The sequence below is a fragment of the Haematobia irritans genome, chromosome 1 (genome assembly GCF_050003625.1).
Source record: "Haematobia irritans isolate KBUSLIRL chromosome 1, ASM5000362v1, whole genome shotgun sequence".
Lineage (NCBI taxonomy): Eukaryota > Metazoa > Arthropoda > Insecta > Diptera > Muscidae > Haematobia > Haematobia irritans.
This window is the reverse complement of record NC_134397.1, coordinates 271,640,133-271,648,173: the sequence shown is the minus strand read 5'-3', so window position 1 is coordinate 271,648,173 and position 8,041 is coordinate 271,640,133.

Below are 8,041 nucleotides of genomic sequence, written 5' to 3'. Positions count from 1 at the left end.
CTCTAAAGATTATTTAATAATAATATTTTCAAAATATTACATAATATTATACAACAAGTATATACGGCCGTAAGTTCGGCCAGGCCGAATCTTATGTACCATTGCTAACCATTGCACCACGGGAGCCACCGTCATTGAGCTTAACATGGAATCGGGCAGCACTCAGTGATAAGAGAGAAGTTCACCACTGTTGTATCACAATGGACTGAATAGTCTAAGTGAGCCTGATACATCGGGCTGCCACATAACCTAACCTAACCTAACCTACCCTCCACCATGGATTGTATAGAAACTTGCACTAAAGACTGCCATCCACAATCGAATTACTTGGGTCGATGTCAAGTTATCTTAAAACTTCTTAACACCGTCTTCTCAATTGTAAGTTAGTCCATACGAGGTATATATTTAACAAAAACAAGTAAGGAAAGTCTAAAGTCGGGCGGGGCCGACTATAATATACCCTGCACCACTTTGTAGATCTAAATTTTCGATACCACATCACATCCGTCAAATGTGTTGGGGGCTATATATAAAGTTTTGTCCCAAATACATACATTTAAATATCACTCGATCTGGACAGAATTTGATAGACTTCTACAAAATCTATAGACTCAAAATTTAAGTCGGCTAATGGACTAGGGTGGAACACAATGTTAGTAAAAAAAAATATGGGAAACATTTAAATCTGAAGCAATTTTAAGGAAACTTCGCAAAACTTTATTTATGATTCATCGCTCGATATATATGTATTAGAAGTTTAGGAAAATTAGAGTCATTTTTACAACTTTTCGACTAAGCAATGGCGATTTTACAAGGAAAATTTTGGTATTTTGACCATTTTTGTCGAAATCAGAAAAACATATATGTGGGAGCTATATCTAAATCTGAATCGATTTCAACCAAATTTGGCATACTTGACTACACTACTAATTGTACTCCTAGTGCAAAATTTCAATCAAATTGGTGTAAAACTCTGGCTTCTGGGACCATATAAGTCCATATCGGGCGTAAGATATATATGGGAGCTATATCTAAATCTGAACCGATTTCAATAAAATTTGGTACACTCGACTATAGTACTGATTGTTCTTCCTGTGCAAAATTTTAAGCAAATTAGGGTAAAACTTTGGCTTCTGGGCCATATAAGTCCATATCGGGCGAAATATATATATGGGAGCTATATATAAATCTGAACCGATTTCAATAAAATTTGGCATACTTGACTACACTACTAATTGTACTCCTAGTGCAAAATTTCAACCAAATTGGGGTAAAACTCTGGCTTCTGGGACCATATAAATCCTTATCGGGCGAAAGATATATATGGGGGCTATATCTAAATCTAAACCGATTTCAATAAAATTTGGCACACTTGACTATAGTACTAATGGTTCTTTTTTTGCAAAAATTTAAGCAAATTAGGGTAAAACTTTGGCTTCTGGGCCATATAAGTCCATATCGGGCGAAATATATATATGGGAGCTATATCTAAATCTGAACCGATTTCTTCCAAAATCAATAGGCTTCTATTCTGAGCCAAAACAAATACTTGTGCCAAATTTGAAGTCGATTGGACTAAAACTGCGACCTCGACTTTGATTACAAAAATGTGTTCACACACAGACGGACAGACGGACGTGGCTATATCGACTCAGGAGCCTACCCTGAGCATTTTTGCCAAAGACACCATGTGTCTATCTCGTCTCCTTCTGGGTGTTGCAAACATATGCACTAACTTATAATATTCTGTTCCACAGTGTGGCGCAGGGTATAAAAAAGCCGATTAAATACGTAAATAATTCAGTTTGACAAAATTTTCTATAGAAATAAAATTATGGTAGATTATTTTTGGGGATCGGCTATATATAACTATAAACCACTATGGACCAATTTTGGCGTGGTTGTTAGCGGCCATATACTAGCGCAATGTACCAAATTTCACGACATACCAAATTTCAATCGGATCGGATGAATTTTGCTCCTCCAATAGCTCCGGAAGTCAAATCTGGGGATCGGCTTAAGTGGGGGTTATATATAACTAAGACAGGCATGGACCAACTTTTGCATGGTTGTTAGAGACCATACACTAACACCACGTACCAAATTTCAACCGAATCGGATGAATTTTACTCATCCATGAGGCTCCGCAAGCCAAATCGGAGTGTCGGTTTAGAAGGGGGCTAAAGTAAAAGTTGTCCAATATGGGCCATTTGCAATACCATCCGACCTACATCAATAACAACTACTTATACCAAGTTTCAAATCGATAGCTTGTTTCGTTCGGAAGTTAGCGTGATTTCAACAGACGGACGGACGGACATGCTTAGATGGACTCAGAATCTCACCTCGATCCAGAATATATATACTTTATGGGGTCTGAGAGCCATATTTCGATGTGTTACAAACGGAATGACAAAGTTAATATACATACCCCCATCCTATGGTGGAGGGTATAAAAAGAGAAATAATTTTCAAAACAATTACATATTTATATCAGAAGCAAAACATTTGACAAAATTTAAGATAGCATGTCATCTATATGTTCTTTGATGTATTCCTTTACAAGGTTTTTAAAATTGGAAATTGAATTACATGTCTTAATATGTTGTGGCAAATTATTAAATTCTCTGCTACCGGAATATTCAATGCGTTGTTTCGTTGTCTCAGTTCGACATAACACTACTCTTAGAGTTTGACTATTTCTAGTATCAAAAGTGCTCTGGTTTTGAACATGATTTTTTAAGATTTTTCATACTGCTACTTTCGCTGAATGTGGCAGGCAATAAGCGAAAGATTATACTAGCCTGAGGTTTCTAAGTACATTTATTTCTCATGAGCGTGTTTAACAATGAATAATATGCCGCCATCTAGTGGTGCATAGTAAATACATACACTAAAGGTTTTTGACCCGGCTACGATTTTGTTTTATTAACCATAACACAGTGACTTTCACACCTAACAGTTATGCGAAAACAAGCAAATAGCTCGTATTGTTTAAACATAAGGATACTAGGGAGCCATCGTAGTGCAATGGTTAGCATGCCCGCCTTGCATACACAAGGTCGTGGCTTCGACCGAATACCAAAAAGTTTTTCAGCGGTGGATTATCCCACCTCAGTAATGCTGGTGACATTTCTGAGGGTCTCTAAGTGGTTTCACTGCAATGTGGAACGCCGTTCTGACTCGGCTATAAAAAGGAGGTCCCTTGTCATTGATCTTAACATGGAATCGGGCAGCACTCAGTGATAAGAGAGAAGTTCACCAATGTGGTATCACAATGGACTGAATAGTCTAAGTGAGCCTGATACATCGGGCTGCCACCTAACCTAATGGTCCACAAGACGTGGCAGCCATAGGTGGCTACGGGTCTTATAACCGCTATCACTGAAATAAGGACGGCTTCATCTCCCAGCGTTCCCCGATCAGCCTTTGGCACGCATAGAGTGCCACATAGGCCACCGTGGTGCAATGGTTAGCGTGCCCGCCTTGCATACACAAGGTCGTGGGTTCGATTCCTGCTTTGACCGAACACCAAAAAAGTTTTTCAGCGGTGGATTATCCCACCTCAGTAATGCTGGTGACAATTCTGAGGGTCTCTAAGTGGTTTCACTGCAATGTGGAACGCCGTTCTGACTCGGCTATAAAAAGGAGGTCCCTTGTCATTGAGCTTAACATGGAATTGGGCAGCACTCAGTGATAAGAGAGAAGTTCACCAATGTGGTATCACAATGGACTGAATAGTCTAAGTGAGCCTGATACATCGGGCTGCCACCTAACCTAATGGTCCACAAGACGTGGCAGCCATAGGTGGCTACGGGTCTTATAACCGCTATCACTGAAATAAGGACGGCTTCATCTCCCAGCGTTCCCCGATCAGCCTTTGGCACGCATAGAGTGCCACATAGGCCACCGTGGTGCAATGGTTAGCGTGCCCGCCTTGCATACACAAGGTCGTGGGTTCGATTCCTGCTTTGACCGAACACCAAAAAAGTTTTTCAGCGGTGGATTATCCCACCTCAGTAATGCTGGTGACATTTCTGAGGGTCTCTAAGTGGTTTCACTGCAATGTGAAACACCGTTCTGACTCGGCTATAAAAAGGAGGTCCCTTGTCATTGAGCTTAACATGGAATTGGGCAGCACTCAGTGATAAGAGAGAAGTTCACCAATGTGGTATCACAATGGACTGAATAGTCTAAGTGAGCCTGATATATCAGGCTGCCACCTAACCTAACCTAGGTAGAGATGAGCATGATATATCCATTGTTGCCAGAAGTATGGGGAATTCCCAATTCCCTCTACTATTCTAATACTTAGCGCCTTGTAGGGACGTAGGGGCACAATGTCGGAACTTCACTCAACACAATTTTTAATCATTTTTACATATTGGTGGCTCTGGAGGAGGAAGCCAGCAAGGCTTGATCTTTAATAATGTGTTGTATCCACGGTTACTACTCGTGCCAAAAAAAATCTACCAAAATTTGAAGAAAATCTTACCACAAGTCTACCAAACAAATATTTCTATAGAAAATTGTATCAAAACTTTATTCCTATAGAAAGTTTCGTCAACATTTTATTTCTTTAGAAATTTTTTTAACATTTTATTTCTTTAGAAAATTTTTTCAAAATTTTATTTCTTTAGAAAATTTCGTCAAAATTTTATTTCTATAGAAAGTTTTGTCAAAATGTTATTTCTATAGAAAATTTTGCAAACATTTTATTTCTATAGAAAATGTTGTCAACATTTTATTTCTATAGAAAATTTCGTCAAAATTTTATTTCTATAGAAAAGTTTTTCAAAATTTTATTTCTATAAAAAAATTTCTGACTCGGCTATAAAAAGGAGGTCCCTTGTCATTGAGCTTAACATGGAATTGGGCAGCACTCAGTGATAAGAGAGAAGTTCACCAATGTGGTATCACAATGGACTGAATAGTCTAAGTGAGCCTGATATATCAGGCTGCCACCTAACCTAACCTAGGTAGAGATGAGCATGATATATCCATTGTTGCCAGAAGTATGGGGAATTCCCAATTCCCTCTACTATTCTAATACTTAGCGCCTTGTAGGGACGTAGGGGCACAATGTCGGAACTTCACTCAACACAATTTTTAATCATTTTTACATATTGGTGGCTCTGGAGGAGGAAGCCAGCAAGGCTTGATCTTTAATAATGTGTTGTATCCACGGTTACTGCTCGTGCCAAAAAAAAATCTACCAAAATTTGAAGAAAATCTTACCACAAGTCTACCAAACAAATATTTCTATAGAAAATTGTATCAAAACTTTATTCCTATAGAAAGTTTCGTCAACATTTTATTTCTTTAGAAATTTTTTTAACATTTTATTTCTTTAGAAAATTTTGTCAACATTTTATTTCTATAGAAAATTTCGTCAAAATTTTATTTCTATAGAAAAGTTTTTCAAAATTTTATTTCTATAGAAAAGTTTTTCAAAATTGTATTTCTATAGAAAATTTTCTCAAATTTTTTTTTATAGAAACTTTTTCCAAAATTTTAGTTCTATAAAGATTTGATCTACCAAAACATCAAGAATTCTACCAATCTACCAAACAGAAAAAAATCTACTATTTTTGGTAGAATTCTTCTACTAACTGTGGCAACCACCATGTAATAAAACACATTGAATAATTTTTGTTTTTTGTTAAATTTAACGAAAAATATTGTAGGTGACATTGTATGAAGTTTTTTGTTTGGGAATGCAGGGGAAAGTAGGGAACTTTTTTGGCCTTACAGGGTAAACCGAAAATTTCCCTGGCAACACTGGATATATCACTACACACACGCACCCACACCAAAGCCACCAATAGCTCTTGCCATTAGAATTATTACTTCCAACAAAAAAAGCGTCTCCAAAAAGTAATGAAAATGTTCTTTTTGGATCCGGAAGTGGTGCAAAATTGACGCAGAAGTGATGAATTTAACATGGGCTTGTCATAGGATGGAAGTCCTTCATTTCAACAGTCGTTGCACTGAATTTGCATCACTTCTTTATGTGTGATCCGAATTCAATGTTTTGGATGTAAATTAAAAATGTCTGTGATATTTTGTCAAATAAATAATTTTTAAAATTTTTTTATAATTTTGAATGGATTCTAACGCTTGTCGTAAACGTTTGACCTCAAATATTTTCAAAAATGCACAATTTTTGCAGATTGGATTCAGCATTTTTTTTCGACAAAATTTAAATGATTTATTATATGAATTCTTACTCTGATTTTAACCTATTTGAAACAAAAAAATTAAAATTACCCATTAAAAGTATGAAAAACCATGTTATAAAAAATTAATTAAAAGAACTTTCTATGTAGTTAAAATAAAGAACATTATTGGGAGTGCATCTTCTGGAAGTGCTTTTAAAGTTGTGCCTTTTTAAGAACTTCCAAATTTTTTTGCTGGGATGCGATTGATACAGATTGGTTGCCTTTTAAATACTAATATCCATAGCCAGCAAACTATTCCCGAACGGTAGTGATTTACCAAACGGGGTTGGGTGAGCAAAATGATATTGATATTTGTGTGTTATTATATGTTGATATCGTTTGTTCCATCAGTATATATCAGTATATATGGTTGGACTCACGCACTCTGACGTAGTGGAAATTCGTGACATTTCACTCTGGGGTCGTAGGAGTGCAAACAGGTATGAGAGATATATGAGAGCTTTATGTAAATCTGAACCGATCTCAAAAAAATTTAGCACACTTAACCCTCTAATGCCCAATCCCGCTTTTAGGCGGGCTTCGTAAAATCAGGAAGCTTTTAGTAAAACACACCCTAAGACAACAAAAATGGGTAAAATAAAAAGAAAACAATAAAATCTGGTCAAGAGGCTTTGTAGCATATACTGAATTTTACCGCATAAAATTTTCTTGTTTCGTTTTCTTGCTTTTGTGTCGTTAACATTGAATATTTAATCAGCCGGCAAACAAATTGGGGCATTAGAGGGTTAACGGCACTATCAAATGTACTCCTTGTGCGAAATTTGAAGCAAATCAATATGAAATATTGGCCTATGGGGCCTTTTAAGTGAATATCGGATGAAAGATATATATAGGAGCTATGTCTAAATCAGAACCGAGTTTTTTCACAATCAATAGGGATCGTCTTTGAGCCGAAGTAAGACCTTATGCCACATTTAAGGACGATCAGACATAGACTGCGTGCTGTACTTTGCGCACCAAAATGCATTAACAGACGGACATTGCTAAATCGACTCTAATTTAATTCTATAAATTACATATAAATGCACAAACTTAGTATAGTTGTGGTGTATAAATTAGCGGTGTGCACGTAACTAATAGTTTACTCACGGTCACGCACACTCACGACGGAAAAATACTGCTCACGCACACTTACGCCCGATATTGTTTGGTAGGACTCACGTACATTCACGAGAAGAAAATTTGTGCTCACACACACTTACGCTCGAAAATGTCGTCTCACGCTTGATCCAGGACAATTTCGTGTCACAGGCACACCTCTAGTATAAATTACGTACGCTTTTGGTGTGCACTACGGTTGAAACCAGGTTAAAATAATATTAAACATGTTCTAGTAACAATAAATTCTATACAGTCATTTAAGATCTTACAAGATGCGCCATCTAGTAACCTCTAGACTATTTATACATAGCAGGTTGAAGAATTGGGTTACACGGCGTCAAATGTGGCAACTCTCAATGTTTTACTTGTCACTTTCAAACGTAGGCGCTAGATGGCACTATCAGCAAAGGGACATGAAGTTTTCGTTGGTTTGGTTGTAATAATTTTGAATTTTTATACCCACCACAAAGAATGGTGACGGGGGTATAATAAGTTTGTCATTCCGTTTGTAACACATCGAAATATCGATTTCCGACTATATAAAGTATATATATTCTTGATCAGGGAGAAATTCTAAGACGATATAACGATGTCCGTCTGTCTGTCTGGCTGTCTGTCTGTCTGTTGTAATCACGCTACAGTCTTCAATAATGAAGCAATCGTGCTGAAATTTTGCACAAACTCGTCTTTTGTCTGCA